We start from the raw sequence: 18,563 nt of genomic DNA on the forward strand, positions 1-18,563 counted from the left end.
TGGGATAAGGACCAAGGACCAACAAATTCTTAAAAAAAAGATTGGGTGGAACTGTGTTTTTTCGCGGACAAATTATTTGTACCCATGATTATGAAAGTGGACTGTCACTTTTTGCATTGTTTGAAGAAAAACTTACATAATAATTTTCTTATAACGATTTAATTATATTTCTTTTATGAAATCACTAGAGGAGCAATAAAGAAGTTTATTTACTGCAATTTCGCTTTAAAATAAACTTTACCCCTTAAATAATAATTATTTTTAGGCTAGATTTGATGCCATTTTTAGGAGTGACTTAGTCCACTTTCATAATTAAGGGCACATTTGTGGAATATAATCATATGTTTTTAAGGTATTTTTTGATGCTGAATCTAATGACATAAAAATAAAGTCAACACCATTGCTCTGAGAAAAGTTATTGCCGAATAAAAACAAAAGTGCTTGTTTTTTTTACTTCAACAGATAAAATATAACCGAACCCCATTTGAAAAAAAATGATACACTGATGAAATTCAGGATAAAGGTTTTAAATAAAGGAGGGACAAAAGATTCATAAATATCTTAAAAATATTTTTTGTGAAAGAATGTTTTTTTTTATGGGTTGATTTATGCGTGAGAAAGGTATCATAACTGTTGACATAAATTTTGTTAATTTTTTTAAACTTGGTGAAAAAGTTTTGTTTGTTATAAGAATTTGTACTAAGAATCTAAAGTGTCTACAAAATTATTTTGAGTTAAAGGGTGTTTTTTTTTTTTAAGAAATGATGAAATTCAGTACCACAAAAACTGGGACAAAAATGGTATACAAACTGGTAGAAATTTTGCATTTATAACAAAAACCAAGAATGTAAGCAGTCTATAAAAATATTTTTTGGGTGAAAGGGTGTTTTTTTTTTTTTGGGAAATAAGGAAAATCCGCGATAAGTCAAATAAAATCAATGGTATAAAAGGTACCCTTACGAATTTTATTAAAAATGTTGTCTTTGCCATGTGAATAACGAATAAAATAAGTCTATTTATTTTTTTTATGTGAAAGGGTGTTTTATTTAGATGTAAAGAAAATGTAGGTATTTTTTATATTGGAAACAAGAATCTGAGGCGTCTATAAGAATATCATGGTTAAAAGGGTGTTTTTTGAGTGAGGCCGTGTGCGAATTGCGTTAAAATGTTGGTTAAAATATGACGTTTGGTTAAAATTTGACACTAGCATGGTGAATAAAATGGGTTAAAATTTACCCAGCTGCGGAGCAGGGTAAAATTTGACACTAGTGGTTAAAATTTGACGTTTCTCAAGATAAAAAGATCAAGATAGATTTAAAATTATTTTTGTTATAATGCTTTGATATCTTAAGAAATGTTAAAAGTATTAATACAAAGTACAACCTCAAATTAATATTCATCTTGAAAAATTGAAAATCTACTAATTGTTTGTTTGTTTTTTATTTTTTATATTTCTATTTTGTTGGCAGCTGGTGAACTACGAATTAGTGTTAGAAGACTGAATTAATAAATTTCTTTTTGATCATAATGAAATGGTAATTTATCGATAAAATAAAAAAAAATTTGTGAAATTGAGAATTTCTTACATTTGTATACTAGAATATTTAACTTGATATATTTTCAACTGGGTTTTGTTAAAAAAAATAGTTAATTGAATATAAGAAAAACCATTTTTGAGGGTAATTTTGTTTTATCTTGAGGGAATTTTATTCAAAGTAGTACCAAGAAAAAAGTCCCATTTAATATATTTTAACCCAATTCGCACAGCAAAAAAATAAATTTGATCCCTTTTTTAACCAAACGTCAAATTTTAATCGTGGTAGATATTTTAACCAACATTTTAACGCAATTCGCACACGGCCTGAAGACAAAATTGATGAGCCACCTTAAAGAAATTAGGTAAAAATGTTGCATTTCGAATAGAAACCAGGAATAAAGTGTTTTCATAAAAAAAAAATGGGTAAAAGGGTGTTTTTTTCGAAGAGACACTTAAGTCTGTAATTGGTCCCAAAAAGCCAATGATTCTTTTTATTTTTGGTTTCGATTTCGATGATAAATTGAGCGTTTATACTTAAGTTCTAATGCGTTTTACGGAAACCCAAAAGCAAACTTTTTGCCAAGTTTCATGAGATTAACAATTTTTTTTTAATGCCTATTTTACCTGTAATATCTATTTTATCCCTATTTTTATCGGATCCAGTTATCTTTTATGTCAAATGTGATTAAGTTGCTATTTTCAGTTAGAAAAAAAGAAAGCATGCAAGTAGGCATCTACTCCTACAAATTGAATTATTCTTTGTCCTCTGGCAATGCAGATGACATTTCTGTCTACTATTACACGTTTTTCTGATTTTGACTGTAGGCAGTACCTATATTTAAACACAGATGAAGCTTTTTTGTACACCTACATTAAAACATAAATTGGACAAGGAATGATGCATGTTTTGCGAGTGGATGCAATGCAATCCCAACAGAGATCAAATGTTACCTATCCATTCGCATCATCTCCTTTGTTGCCATCCAGTCATAGAAAATAAAATTAAGTACCTTATATACCTTGTACAGTTATACCAGGTAAAAAATAAAATAACACAACAACAACAACAAAAATAAGGAAAAAGTATTAACAAAACAAAAATGTTTGCACCTTTTACGCTGCGCGATGCGCCGCATTCGAGACTGCACCTTATAGTTGGATATGATGTCGAGAGAGAAGAAGGTGCACAATGCACTGGCATGTCTCTAAAGGTGGCATAAGTCAATGCTCCCGTCATGCCTTTCCATATATTGAAAAATATAACAACATCAAATAGAGAAGAAGTCAGCATAGCATAGCATTATACCTCTGCTTCAGACTCAGACAATTAGAGATAGCCTCAAAGCCATCACATCGGGAGTTGTAAAATAAGTCCAAATACAGAAGAAGCAAAAAAAATAAAAATAAAATGTTGTTTGCCCTTTTATGCAATATCATGTTTTTATATTGTGTGTTGTGTCTCTCTTCCCAAGTCCCAACGGTATATAATAGTGACCATCGAACCATTCAGATTCAACCAACCACATCCAAAATCATCCTGTCTTTCTGTTTGTCTATCTTTCTGTTCTGTCTGTCTGTCTGACTGTCTTTTTCAACTTGACTCTTGATCTTTGTTTGGGCTATGATAAACAGAAAAAAAAAATAAATAAACAAAATCTAGTCTAATAAAAGACTAGAAACAAGCTTTTAACCGGTTTTTTCCATGTTGTTATGCTTGGTAGTTTGAGGTGCTCTGTGTGATTAACAGGGTGTTTCTATACAATTAGTAAATTTTTTCTTCAGAGTATAAAGTGTCTGTGTCTCGAAAGCTATTATGTTTCATATTTTGAATTTAAAAAGTAAAAGAAATTTCCAATGGGTGGCAACTCTGCTTTTTTGAAAGTCATTTTCAAAGTAAAAAGTCCAATGCTAAACTAACTCGAAGTTAAATTTTGGCTAGTCCAAAACCAAATATAATTTGTTTATGAGCACCCTCCTAACGGATTTAGTAAATCAAGATTAGCTAAACATCTTTTCCAATGTTACGGGTGTGACTAATTTACTGATAATTTTATGACTTACTCAAATATCAATAAAATTCAACTTTAGTAATGAGTAAACTGAATTGTCTTTGCCGTCTTTATTATAACATATTAATTAATGTTGTACTTGATTTAGTTGTGTTACGGGTGTGACATAAAAAATCTAATTTTCGATTAGAAAATCAATTTTCTTTAAAAAAAATATATCTGAAAATATATCAGACCTCCATCCGCATTGAAATACATAACAATTAAGATCTGTTAGAACATAACTTATTTAAACACTGTTACGGGCTTAAAAAAAAGGTTAAACATTTTATATTTTATCTTGAATTTTTTGTATGAAGTAAAAATAAATAAAAAATGTGTATGGTAAATGACTTAAATTTTAGTTCAATGTCTTGACACCACAAGTCGCTTCCAATAGGGCAACACAATATGGAGAAGTAACATTACTTTCAATATCTATTATAGTTACGGTGACTATCCGTTCCGGTTTACCCGGGGCTCCGTGAAGCCAGAACTGCGACCTCAAAATTTTTGAACCAAATTTGTCTAATTCGTTTGTCCACCGTTTGTCCATGTTTGTCCACCCAAAATTTTCGTTTGTCCACCCTTCAAAAAAATTTTAGAGCAAATTCTTTTTTTTTTATAGGAAGTCTGAAAAATGAAAAATCGTCTAAAACGCTCAAATTTTGAGATAGGCGTATAAAACCAACTGCAATCGTTTGTCCACCTCGAGTTCTATATACATACCAAATATTATCGTTTTTCCACCCCCCGTTTAGGAGCAATTAAAAAAACAAATTTTGCACTGAAAAATTAAAACTCCCCTAAAATCCCCAAAAATCAATTTTCATCAAAAATTCAAACTGCTGTCGTTTGTCCACCTCGAGTTCTTTACGTATACCAAAAATCATCGTTTGTCCACCCTCTGTTTAGGAGATATTCCAAAAAGAATTTTTTTATAGCAACTTAAAAAAAGTACGCATACACCACAGTGTACCTCTACTGAAAATTAAAAAGTCCTCAAAAATTATTATTTTTCAAAAATTCAAACGGCAATCGTTTGTCCACCTCGAGAAATGTATACAAACAAAAAATCATCGTTTGTCCACCCTACGTTTAGGAGATATTCAAAAAACAAAATTTGTACTGAAAAATTCAAAGTCCCAAAAAATCTCCAAAAATTGACTTTTTTCAAAATTTCAAATTTCTGTCGTTTGTCCACCACGAGTTCTACACGTATACCAAAAATCGTCGTTTGTCCACCCTACGTTTAAAAGATATTCAAAAAACAAAATTTGTACTGAAAATTTCTAAGTCCCAAAAAATCTCCAAAAATTGACTTTTTTCAAAATTTCAAATTTCTGTCGTTTGTCCACCTCGAGTTCTACACGTATGCCAAAAATCGTCGTTTGTCCACCCTACGTTTAAAAGATATTCAAAAAACAAATTTTGTACTGAAAATTTTCCGGATAAAAGCATTAGTTTTTAGATTTTTCTTCAATTATTTAGTTCCTGATTGAAAAGCTACCCCAGGAAAAGTTTTTGTTTTAATAATGAACAACATAATATAGAAGAGTTAAGAACCTAGCAAAATTTTCAAACTTTTATGAGCACGTTAAAAGTTAAAATGTAAAAAACCAGCTCCCACGGTTTTAATTAAAAAAATATTTTTTAGAAGTTATTTACAGTAGGTTAATATTATAAAACCATTTTCTTCATTTCTGACTACCTTGTAAACGATTAAATGATTTCAACGAAAATGTTCCATTAAAATCGTTAAAGAAAGCTAGACCTCAAATAAGGAATAATTATGAAAAGTCATTTTAAAACATTAATTTTTTTTTTGTTGAAAATTAGATATTTTCAAAACTATCCAACGAATTTTTAACCGTCCCGGGTTTCGCTCCTAGAAATATGGTCACCGTAATAAAAATAATCAAAATTGTAATAAATTTGACGAATATTAAGAAAAAAAACGTATTTAATGCACAATGCACACAGTTTGCAATGAACTTTTTTTTTCAATTCAGAAAATTTTGTATTAGTCCAGTCAAATTATATTTGGTTGTTTTTTAATATTTTTTTTTAAATATTAGGTTGTTTTTTAGAAAATTTCCCCTCCCGCCTAAACGGGGTTAGATAGACCCCCCCTCCCAAAGTAAAAAATACTTGTATTGAACCCTTCTACAAAATACAGTTATCAAATCTCAGCGCCATAGTTATCGTGCTCTCCCCTCACCCTGTTTTTTCTAATTTTTTTTTATTGATTTTTCGTTCTAGTGAGGGAACGGTACGTCGGAGAAAAAAACCTTATATGAGAAAAACATAGTTAGTTCAATTTTTATAACAACAATTTTTTGATAAAAGTTTAAAATAAAAAGTTATGGTGCATATAAAAAAAAAGTGAGCACAGCATTTTACGAAAACCAATATAATTCCTAAATGGTGGGTTTTATAGTAAAAAGTTATAAAATATATTTTGTGGGAAATAAAATTTACTACAACTTTGTCTCATAACATTTTTCTCTAACACCAAAACTAGCCGAACTGCAAGCGATAGTCGCAAAACTGTTCAAAACAAAATGGCGGCCAAAGTCGTTTAGACATTTGTTAGGAAAATGGGGGGTTTAGTTCCTGTACTAGTGTACTTTCATACTTTAGGTACGAATTGCAGTTGCGAATTATTTCTCAGCAAAAGTATAACTTGACTGGACTATATTTGCAATACATTTTTTTTAATACAAAATATTTTTATTTCCAATCAAAATTTTACTTTCAATGCAATTTTTTTAAATTTGTAATAACTTTTTTTTATAATGGAAAATTTTTTAGTTGCAATAAATATTTTTTATTTTTGAATGGAAATATTTTTCAGTTTCATAAATTTTTTTTTTTAATGCAATTTTTTTTTATTTGCAATAAATATTTATTAAAATTTCAAATGCATTCTTTTCAACCCTGTGCTTGCCTGCACAGCATACTACACGGGTTTAGCTAAGATTACTCTAGAAAAAACACCCTATAAAAAATCTTTTGGCTTTAATTTGCTTATTGCTACACAATCATTATTTCTTTAAAAAACATAGTACCGTTATTTCGTTTTCCTTTGGAACTGGACGCATTGCACGTCTATTTTTCTATAATAACATCTTTTGTATGGTTGTTCTCAATCTCGTGGCTTAAAAGATCGTGACTTCTACAAAATAGGTTCTATTGTAATCCCCGAAAAAAAAAAAAAAAGAATATGAAAAAGTTCCAATTTGTCTGCCCCTCTTTTCCTGCAGTACTCGTAACATAATCAAAATAAATGCCGACAGCTGAAATCAAACAAATTAAAGTCTACTCGTATAATAATGAAACGTTGTTCTTTCTTGAAAAAAAAAGTTTTGTTGTTATTAAACTTTTTTCTATTTTATGTCTATACTCATATTACACATTGTATTTGTGTCGTTTCACTCTCGTAAATGAATTGTAATCATTTGGGATTTCAATTCTATGGGTTGAGTGAGAGATAAAAAGTTTTTCCTCCTCTGAACAAAAAGTAATTTTCTCAGGATTAATAAATAATTTGGGATTCTTATCACACATATAATTTAGTATAGAAGTGGAATGTGTGTATGAATTTATGATTTGTGATTTGTGTTTTTTTACTTTTTTTTTATAGCTATTTAATGATCTTCAATTAACCCTTTTATGGCGGGTGTATAGTATAATATAGAAAAGAAAAGTTTTTTTTTTATTAGACACGGTATACTGATTGAGTTGATTTTTTGATTGATAGACTAATTGAATCGAGGCTGGGAACCATAAGAACATCAATAAAATTTGTAAATTTTCAACATCATATAGATATTCTATACATTTTTTGTTGTAATGGCTTTGCCTAACACTTTTTTAATTTCAAATACTCTAATGTTCAATGTTTCTAGTAATTTTTCTTATAATTCTAAAAAAATTACAAATTTTGATCAAAAAAACAATAATTTTTACTTTAATAGAAACGTCTTTTTTACACTTTGATTATGATATCTATAACTATATCATTTGTTAAATTTTTAAAAATGAATACACTTTCATCAAAGAATATCAAAATACACTAAATCCCAATTTATGTCGTATTTAAATAAAATACACGACTGAGTCGTACAAATTTGCTCTTAAAGTCCAAGTTGCTTATTTTTTTTATTCTTTTATTCCCAAATTGGATACATTTTATGAAAAATAAAAAAATCTTTAGAAAAAAAAAATAAAAATAAAATCGTTAGAGCCGTTTAAAAAAGTATTAATTTTTTATAAATAACTTTTTGACTTATCAAGTTTTAATCAACATCTAAAAACCAAAGTTTAAAAAAAGTCAAATTTTCGAAAATTGTATTTAAAAAAAAATTAAGCCCAAAAATTAATATTTAAAAAAATTATTTTTCATATTTTTGCATAAAAAAATTTGTTTGCTTACAAAAAATTGTTTGAGAAATATAAATTTAAATAAAATGGTTTTATGGCGATACTGTTAATCATGACTTTCGATTTTTTTTATTAAAAGGTAAGTACGTACTTGTCTCACTTGAATTTTTTTAATCAAATTCGTTTGACTAGTTCTTGTGAAAATTAAACTTTTCTAAAATTTAGATATTTAGTTTTTTTTGTACAGCTCACAAAACGAAAAAAAGGTATTTTTAATTCTTTGTAAAAAAAAATCTTTCAGTTTGCTCAGGCTCTTCGCTTATATTAATCAAATTTGATGAAAATTTATAAAAACCAAAGTTTGAAAAAGTTCAAAGGTTAAAAAAGTCAATTTTTTTTTAAATCCAAAAATATTATTTGATTGAAAACTAAAATTTAAGGAAATCATGAGTGAGGATATTCATACAATATTGTTTGGAGTTTTATTTTGCGCAACAAGAAACATAAAACAAATCTTTTTATCGTTGTACCTACAATTATATAAAATAGTGTACAGTGTTTTTATGTCTATTTTTGTAACAAAACTTACAGACATTTAAATTTACTGTTTTGTTTTGAATTTCTATTCTAATCCATCCCAGTCTGTGATTTCTATGATTTTAAGAAGCAAAAAATAGACAGGGTAATTGGTTTATTAAACCAGAATAGAACATTATTTAAAAAACAAAATAAAAATGCCACAAAAAGAAACACAATAATTCCTGTCGACCATTAATATACAAAATGACTAACAATAATGATAAATCCAATTAGTCCCACACCCACCCAACTCTAACCTATAAAAGTACATAGGCATATTTTATAGTAAGGTAAATTTGCTTAGTCAACTTTGAAGCCTTGTGACATGAATAAATAGACAGGGCGTATAGGTTGACAGTTAAATTAATTTTGATCTGACAATTTTAGGATCATATGTAATGACTTTTTTTCTTAAATACTTTGGGAGGAAGAAAAATATTTGCGGTTACATAACCAAGCTAATAGCCGAGAACTTTTAACCTTCCAAAATCAAACGAATAATTATAACTTTTAAACTAAATAGAAATTAATTTGAAGGAAGCGATTTTTATACAATGCAACTCTACCTTTTTGACTATGAACTGGACAATACTGACGTAATTGCAAAAATATTTCAAATAGAACAATAATGAACAATATACACAGATATCAATGTGATTTATAATAAATTAATGGCTTCCCAAGCTGACATCCGGATGAGAAATAAATTCAGTTCGATGCGCTCGTAGAATTATTAAATTGCTAATTATAATTATTATTATGTTGTTTTAGAGAGTAGAACAGAAATAATTGAAACAAAATATCAGAAGCAGAAAAAAAAAATAAATTATAATCACATAATCATAACAATATCTTGAAATGTTTACATAATAGACTCTTGAGTAGGTTTAATGACTGATGGAGTTGATGAGATAATGCCATACACTTGTGGTGATAAACCTTCTGATTATTTTTTTGTTTCTTGTTTTATTGCATCAAACAATGATAAATTTGTGGGAATTTGGCAAATCAAATATTTACCACAATTTAATTACATATTTGGAAATAGATTAACTGAAACAAGAAAAAATATAAAAACAGAAGCATACTTGTATTACACGGATTAATTTATAAAAGAATTATATTTGTTTTTTTTTTTTTTTTACAAAAGAGAACGTGCCAGGTTTTAATTTTACTGAATGACCTTGAGGAAATTTGACAAATAAAAATACCAGAAATATTTTTTGTTTGAGCTTGGTATTTCTTTTTTGATATGTTATAGGTATTTAGGTACTACTGTCTGACAAAAAGTGTATTTTTCGTTAATAGAAAAATAAACATTGTAATTGAAACTTATTAAGATTGTGTTAGGTTTGTTTTGTATCAGTTGGAAAATATTTTTAGACAAAAAAAACTCACATTAAGAATAATCCCTTTTTTCATTGCATACAAGGCTTTAAAAATATCTATCAATGAAAACTAAATGCATTTGAAATTTTTAAAAATATTACATAATTGCATTTCTTGGTACATACATACATATGTACATACCTAATTCATAATTTTTTTTCTTCTATGTAATTTTATTGTAAATCGAAAACTTTTCTAAAAAAATGTTATTCCAAATGAAAAAATTATTAAAAATTATGTCCATTATTTATTATGTCGATCTTTTTAGAAATTTGACATTGCACTTAATTTAATGTGATACCAAATATAGTTAATTTAAGGTCATAATTTGTAAGACAGATGACGAACATTATGAAAAAAATATTTAATGCATAGGTACTTTTTGCATTGAAAAATTTTCTTTTATAAAAAACATTTTTATTTGCAATGACATTTTAAATCAATTTTTTTTAATAAGTTAAATGCTGGACTTACAATAGTGCTTTTGATAATGGAAAAAAAAAGGCGAATGCATTGAGGAAAAAAAATGGTTTTTGATAACCCTGCAAATGTGTAATATATCTAGCGGTTTGTCAAATCCCAAATTTTTTTTTAGAGATTTATGTCGAAAATCAAATTCCACTCAAAAAATTAACGTTTTGGACGCCATCTTGGATTTTTACTCTTTTTTTTATATTTCACCATTTTGAAAAAGAATGCTTTTACGCAAATAAAAAAAATTATCTATTAAACAAAAAATTGAATGCAAAATGTGTGCTTTAAATATTTTGTCCATAATAACGTCCATAATTTTTAAAGATTGTGTGGAAAAACTATACTTTTGTTTTAGAAAATATTGAGAAAAATTGAAAAAAAACAAAAAAATGATTTTTAAGATTGATTTTTCCGTAAATGACAGTTATATTGGCGAGAAATAATTGTCCATAGAAACCAAATTATACTTTTCTAATGGTCATTGACCTTTTTAGTTTGAATCAATCACTAGAATAGCTCTAACTTGCAAAGTTTTTGAGATATTGAATTTTGAACGTCCCAAACACTATTTTTCTGATTTTTGGCATGGTAATATGTCAAAAACGTGAGGTGATAGAATTTTTCTGACTTCAGATTCGAGCTCAGCGCACAAAGAACCATTCAAAAAAATATACTTTGATTTCTATAAAAAAAAAAACTTTTTGACTAGTGAAATCGAACAAGGCATTCGATTTTTTCTGCTCTGTTCGATTTCACTAGTCAAAAAGTTTTTTTTTTATAGAAATCAAAGTATATTTTTCTAATGGTTTTTTGTGCGCTGAGCTCGAGTCTGAAGTCAGAAAAATTCTATCACCTCACGTTTTTGACATATTACCATGCCAAAAATCAGAAAAATAGTGTTTGGGACGTTTTTTTCTCAATATTTTCTAAAACAAAAGTATAGTTTTTACACACAATCTTTAAAAAACGGCTTAATAATTGCATTCCAAACTTTTCAAAAATCAAAAATTTTTTCGGTAACTTTTTTGATTGAAAAATAAGCTATTTTTTCAAATTAAATTCGTCAAAAATCCAAAAATTAATTTTTTGCTCAAAAAACATTTTTAATAGATAGAAAACATAACAAAGTAATTTTTAACCAAGTTTTGTTAAAATCCAACTATTTTTGTAAAAGATAAAAATAAAAAATCAAAAAATCGTATTTTTTGCATTTTTTTCAATATTTTAAAGGTTATAGAAAAAATTGTTTGAGTAAAAGTTGTACACATTTATACTACCTACAACTTTTGCATTTGACTTTTTTCGATAGGACGTCTAATTTTGACAGAAATCGTAAAAAAACATGATTTTTGACACCCACCCCACTTTTTCGCCCACCCACCCCCTTTCCCCCAATTTTTTTGTGGGCAATTTATTTTTCCCCTTTCATATACCATTTATCCTAAATTTTCCCACCACCCTTATGCTGCTAATAATTTTTTCAACTTTTGCCTTCTGAAAACCGTATTGGCACTGGTCTATATGTCGAGAATTCAATCCATAATCCAAAATTTAATAGACACAAATAAATCCTAAAAATATACAAAAATAATGACAGTTTTTATTTTATGGATATTATTTTTTTATTTGTCACCCTAAGAATGCCACGTAGCAAACATTTAACATAGCCTCGATGGCGCAGTAGGCAGCGCGTAAGTCTCATAATCTTAAGGTCGTGAGTTCGAGCCTCACTCGGGGCATATCTTTTTTTTTATTATTAAATCCATTTATTATTAATAGAGATTATTTTTTTTTTTGGTTGCAGTCTGACAACAAAATAAAATACTTATATTATTTCCAACGACTTTTCTTAGAACCGCAGACTGTCATGTAACCATTTTTTTCGCGACCCTTTTTGAATAAAAAAAAAAATAATTGAAGGTGTACCTTTTCTCTAACATTAAATTCTATAATTAAAATCTATAAAGAAACAAATCAACCTTGACTGCAAGGCACAATCTATCAATTTCAAGACAACCTTGGTAACGTTTTACGTAGACGTCCTTGCTTATACAATCAACCTACCTACATTACTTTAGCCCTAGGAACATTTTCGATACCATCTCAAGAAGTCAATAAACATTCATCCTTTTTCGCTCGATATTACCTATCAGCTTGTGCATTAATCAATGTCAACCTTGTCTTGTCCTTTTCACATTTCACCTGTTTAAAAAAAAAAAAAACGAAAACGAATGCTTTTTTAGATATTGATCAACATCAATTCCCATTTATTATTTGTGAATTGACCTTAACATAATATGATTTGTATTACTCTTCTGAGTTCTATCACAAATGGAAATCAAATAATATATTTCGATTATTATTATTATATTTCTTTTGTTTACCATTTCTTTTTTTCATTTTCATGGCTGTGTTGTATATTATGATAGATATTGTATATTTAACATTCACATCGGTATCTACTTTCTTTTTATATTTCTTTTCATGTAGCTGCGGTGAAATAATTTATTCTCTAATTGTTTATTGTATTAATTTTTATTCAAAAGTGTTAAACAATGTGTTGCTGTACACCATGTGAGTTGTGTTACAAAAAAAAACTATCCCGCAGTGTCCACACCATGGCCACTCTATTTAAACTACGTGGTATCTCTTGGTACCAACCGCGAATTTTGTTTATATAGAAAAGTTAACTAAGCTTTATGTATGCAGCTCTACAACTTTTATGGCACATCTAGATGTCAAGTAGTTTTGTTTTTCCTAAACAGTAATGTGCAAAAATTGATTTGAAACTTCGTTTTCCAATTTTTTTTTAAATGTGTGAATGTAAAAAAAAATGTAAAAAATATGTAACTAAAGAAAAATTTTATAAATTTTGATATGAAAAGGTTCCTAAGACTAAAAACTTTTTATGCAAAAATTCATGAAAGAATATTTTTAATTTAATTTTATAAATAAATTTAGTAAAAACTTGAAAAAAAATCTAAAATTTACTGTTACAAATACATCTCTTTAAATATTTTCAAATTCGAATGTGTGTATGCCATTTAAAAGGAAATACAAAACCACACATAAAAGAAAATTTCAAGAAAAGTAATTTATTTTAAAAATAAAAATTTATTTATTTTAAATCCAAAATTTGTTGTTCCTGAAAATTTTCTTAATTAATAAGGTTATTAACTTTTTTTGTTGAAATAAGTTAAGTTGTTGACGAGAAAATCAGAACGATTAATATCATTTATTTACTCGTGTATTAAAATTATTTTAAAAAAAATAGCACCAATTCAAATTTTTGTACTTGCAAATGCATAGCCACATTTACAGCCTTTAAAATAAATTATTTTTGCACTAAAGTTGCTAATTTTTTAATGCAGAAAATTTTGTATTTAGAATAACAATTTTTTTGTGCCGAAAATTTTCAGTTTCAATTGATTTTTCTTTTAATTTCAAGAATTTCTTTTAATTTGTAATAGAAGGCAATTGCATTAAAAAAAAATTGTATTATAAATGCAAAATGTGATCATTAAATATTTTGTTTAATATTAGTCGTATTTCATACATTTTTGACTAGGTATTTGGCTTCAATAGTATATTTGGAATAGCTTATACATGGTCAAAATTGTAAGAAATTCGATGAGTAGGTATTAAAAAAATAATTAATGCACACATTTTGCATTGAATTTTTTCGAATGCAGATAATTTATGATTTGAATGAATTTTTGTATTAATGCAAAATATTTTAATGTTTATATCCTGCGTTAACATATTTCTAATGCAAAATATTATTAGTTGCAATAAATATTTTTTTGTTATTCCAATTTTTTTTTTATTTGCAATAAATAAATATTTTTTTTTTTTAAATTTCAAATGCATTTTTTTAAATATTTTTGTATACCCTTCTTGTTTCTAATATTTCAAACATCAAAATTGAAATTCCAGCTGAGTTTGAATTACAATTCATTTCAACCTTTCACGTTAATGAGGCTAATATTAATTTTTCGTTCTTGTCTGTTTCATAAGTTTCATATAACATACATTTTTTCTCTGCAGCTTTACCAAAATACAGAGTCATAATTTAAACGCCAACAATAGAAAACTCTTAACAACCAAAAAACATCTTTTTGTCCAAACAAATTAGCACGTCACTTTTATGTCGACTTAAACTGTTTAAGTTGTGGTTCTTTATGGATAATTTCTTTTAATGCCTTTTGTTAACAAATAATTGCAAAACCCGATTGTACCATTGCTATTATAATGTTGAAAAAGTCCACTTCTTTAGTAAAATTATAAAATAAAAACTTATAAGTTTCTTATTGTCCATTAAACCATCATTAAATTATGACCCAACTTTTTGTTTCTGTTGCAAAAAAACTTATTCCCATAGCGGCTGTCAGTTAAAATGCAATTTAACGGCTGCGATGCAATGATGATACAATATAACAATATAGCAAGTGCATTTACCAACGGCAATGATGACCTTTGCATGAAATCGTGATAAGCTATAGATTTATCGTTTCATGACCACAGAGAAGATGTGAATTTTTCATGAATGCAACTATAATTTTTATCTACGGCAAAAAAAAAATCATTAAAATATTAATATCTTATAAATTTAATGATAGTTCAATGTACAGCTTGATTTTTTTTTATTTAATTTATTTTTATTGTTGTTTTTGTAGATGTGTTACTTACTCTTACGGCTCCAATGATGATGTGTTTTTTTTTTTGTTTTTTCATTTAAATGAGCTACACAATCACGCAACTATACTAACTTTGAGCAATTAAAATGTAATTTGAATGCAAAAAATTACTAAATAGAAAAACCCCCAACTTTCCAACAATGACGTCCAAAGAAAATTGTATGCAAAAATAAAATATATCAAACAAAACAAATAAACACTATTTTCTCTTGAAGGTAAAATTATTTTATTTTTCAAGATGAAACTTTCCTGAATAAATCTCATTAATTTTAATCAAAAGAGCCAAGGCATTGCCTTGGCAAATAAATTTCCATTTCCATTGCATTGTTAGGTTTTATTTTAATTAATTTTAATTTATTTATTTTTGTATAAAAAAATACATCCAACATCAATTGAAAGAGAATTTTCTGTGAAAACTTTAAAAATAGAACTTTTACTTTATAAACAATTTGTTAAAAAAGTTTCTTTGGAGTCGTTACGCTGCTGTTAAAATGCAAATCGATGTTGTTTTTTTTTAACCTCATGTTGATGTGCACAAAAAATGGTTGCGTGGCTCTTTTCAAGACTGCCTTTCCGGTGTCATGTCTCAAGGCATAAGACCAATCTTCATAAACCTAGAGCAACATTATATAATCAGTTTTTATTTCATTTCTGAATTAATTTTTTTTTAATCTCATAAAAATACGACCAAAAGATTGAAATGAAAAAGACTTAAGGTTAAAAATATTATTAATGCTTTTGAATTGGTCAAATAGATTTTTGTTCCTTTTCAATTTCACGATTTTTCGCTTACTCTTGTAATACTAAAGCCTTCTTTTAATATGCTTTCTCAGTGGTGGTCCCCAATTTAATAGTCACAATCTCACAAAATTATGAATCTTATTTTTATTTTAATGAAAAAAATTCCAAAAATAAAAATGTGAGATTCAGTTAGTGGGGTCAAAGTACTATATTTTATTCGTAAGCAACCCCGTGGAGTGATAGAATCAACAATCGGTCTTGCCCTCCCATCTACTTACTTTCGCTTGTAGAACAGCAATTTTAGTAGTCAGAGGGCGAAAGAAAATGTATTTTATTTTATTTTTAAAAATGCTTGGCTCTGTGCTGGAATCGAACCTGCACGAGTAATATAACCAACTTGGTTGGAGGTCTAACGCTCAGACAAGCAGCACCACCATGGCCTATCCACTTCAATGGGTATGAGTGTGTGTTTTATTTTATTTTTATCATGTGGGTAGAAAATGAATAGCAAAACAAAATTCGTAAAATGTGATACCTACACAAGTTGTAGTATCGCTTGATTTTTTCTTTTACCAAAAGTTCTGAACAGACGGACGATGATTAGAGATAGGTGTATTTACGTTTTTAATACCAATACCTATTTTTATTAATTTAGTGTCACTGACTTCAGTGGTACCTATTGAGGCGGCTTAGCAACAAAATTGTGCACTTTGTGATAAAAGCATGAAATTAACATCGTTGGTAGTACTCAATATAAGAGTTATTTTGAGATATTGGGCCACCTTCTATTCCATCTGGAAGGGTAGATACAAGACTTTTTCTGTGTTGCACTTGCTTTATTGTATATGATTTCGAGGTATTTTTTAACTCCCGATCAAATAAAATTAGAACCAAAATGTCTGGACCATGAAATTTTTTGAAATTTTTTGATGGACATATTTTATTATTTTTTTCTATGATATATGAAACGTCCACACAAAATTTTATCAACCTACCACTTTTTTTCAAGGACTACTTGCTAATATTCTGACTCTAGCTCTTTGAATAAAAGACAATTCATAAAGAGTCCAATAACTTTTTACATGATGGTCCAGACATTTTGATATTGATTTTATTCGATCGGGCGTTAGAAAATACTTCGAAATCATGTAGCATATTAAAAAAAATGTTTCATTGCCTATACTATAATATGCAACAAATCGAATGCAACACAGAAAAAGTTTTTGTATCTACCCTTCCGGATGGAATACAAGGTGGCCCAATATCTCAAAACAACTCTTATATTGAGTACTACCAACGATGTTTATTTCATGCTTTTATCACAAAGTGCACGATTGAACTATTTTTTAAAGCTATGCCGCCTCACTAGTACATAAACATTTTATTAGAGCCAATTTTTCAATCTTCTAATAAACAGTCAGTTAACTGTTCGACGAATAAAGTTATTAGGCTCCTAAACAATCAGATAAAAACATTGAATTTTCCAATCAAGAATAATTTATTCTATAGAATAACAAAAACAAATTGTCAAATTCAAAAATATTTAAAATTAAACGTCATTTTTATTCATGATTGTTTTTGTTTTCTTGTGTTCCACTGTATTTTTTTCAAAATTCTTTTAAAACAGCTTTGACAACTGACACAATATTTTTGTTGAGATTATTCCTTAGAATAATTTTTATTCATCTCTGAAAGAAGCAGATAGTTTTATTCATAGGAATAAGGTATATCTGCTTGTTGAAAAATTGATTTTTTCTCTATCCTTAGGAATAACTACTAACTGACTTTTTAACTGACTATTGAAAAATTGGCCCTAAATAAAAAAAAAAACAATTTTACTCTTTATTATTCATTGTTTTTCAAGTAGGTAAGATAAAAATAAAGTATAGCTAGGTACGATTTAGTGTTTTTTGTACAATAGGTACATAAAAAACTTATTTTTATTCTTTTTCATATACAATTTTAAGTATGAAGCTTTATTAATTTTTCAATAAAATGCGTAATTTTTGTTGAAACTACATACATATATGTATGTTTTTTTCTTAATTTTTTATGATTAGTGGAAATTGTCAAACCAAACCAAAATTGCATTAAAAATGTTATTTCAAATAAAAATATTTTTTAATAAAAATAAAATTTGTATTGCAAATAAAAATATTCTTGCATTGCCATAATAATCGACTATTTGCCCTTACATAAGTTTTAATGTTATAGATTACACTGATCATAAAGGTTTTGCCACAAGAAATATCGTTTTTGAAATATTACCGTTAGAAAATTCCAAAAAACGTCATTTTGTCTGCTTTCGAGGTAATGTTTTTATGTGGGGTAGTTCCTTATGAATAAATTTTGTAACGGTGCCTATTGTAACTCGTTTTATTGTTCCCGAGATATTTAAAATTTAAGTAGCGGTCTTTGACTAAGAAAAAGCACTGGTCAGTGGCCAACCAAATTAAACTTTTTTGCCACAAGATCCAAAATATACTTTTCTAGAGCTTTTTGGGTTGCTGAACTCGCATCCGCAATCAGAAAAATTCAACAAATTAGCCTCCGTTCTTTAAATATTACCGTTATAAAATGCGAATGTTTTTTTTATAACAGCCCATTTCGTAACAGTTAATTTTTATTTCGGAAAATAAAAAATTAAAAAATAATTTTTGTAATTAAATTAACACTTTTGCAAATTCAATTCACCATTTCATAAATTATTGC

General features: G+C 27.6%; 1 protein-coding gene and 1 non-coding gene across 2 annotated transcripts in view; both read left to right on the plus strand.

Moving 5' to 3' along the window:
- Positions 1 to 18,563, plus strand: part of LOC129920274 (SH3 domain-binding protein 5 homolog) — a 75,129-nt gene that overhangs the window by 47,483 nt on the left and 9,083 nt on the right. The gene's annotated exons all lie outside the window — the stretch shown is intronic.
- On the plus strand, positions 12,080 to 12,152 carry Trnam-cau (transfer RNA methionine (anticodon CAU)). The gene has a single exon. It is a non-coding gene; the product is annotated as a tRNA-Met (tRNA).

Source organism: Episyrphus balteatus, chromosome 4 (genome assembly GCF_945859705.1).
Source record: "Episyrphus balteatus chromosome 4, idEpiBalt1.1, whole genome shotgun sequence".
Classification (NCBI taxonomy): Eukaryota; Metazoa; Arthropoda; class Insecta; order Diptera; family Syrphidae; genus Episyrphus; species Episyrphus balteatus.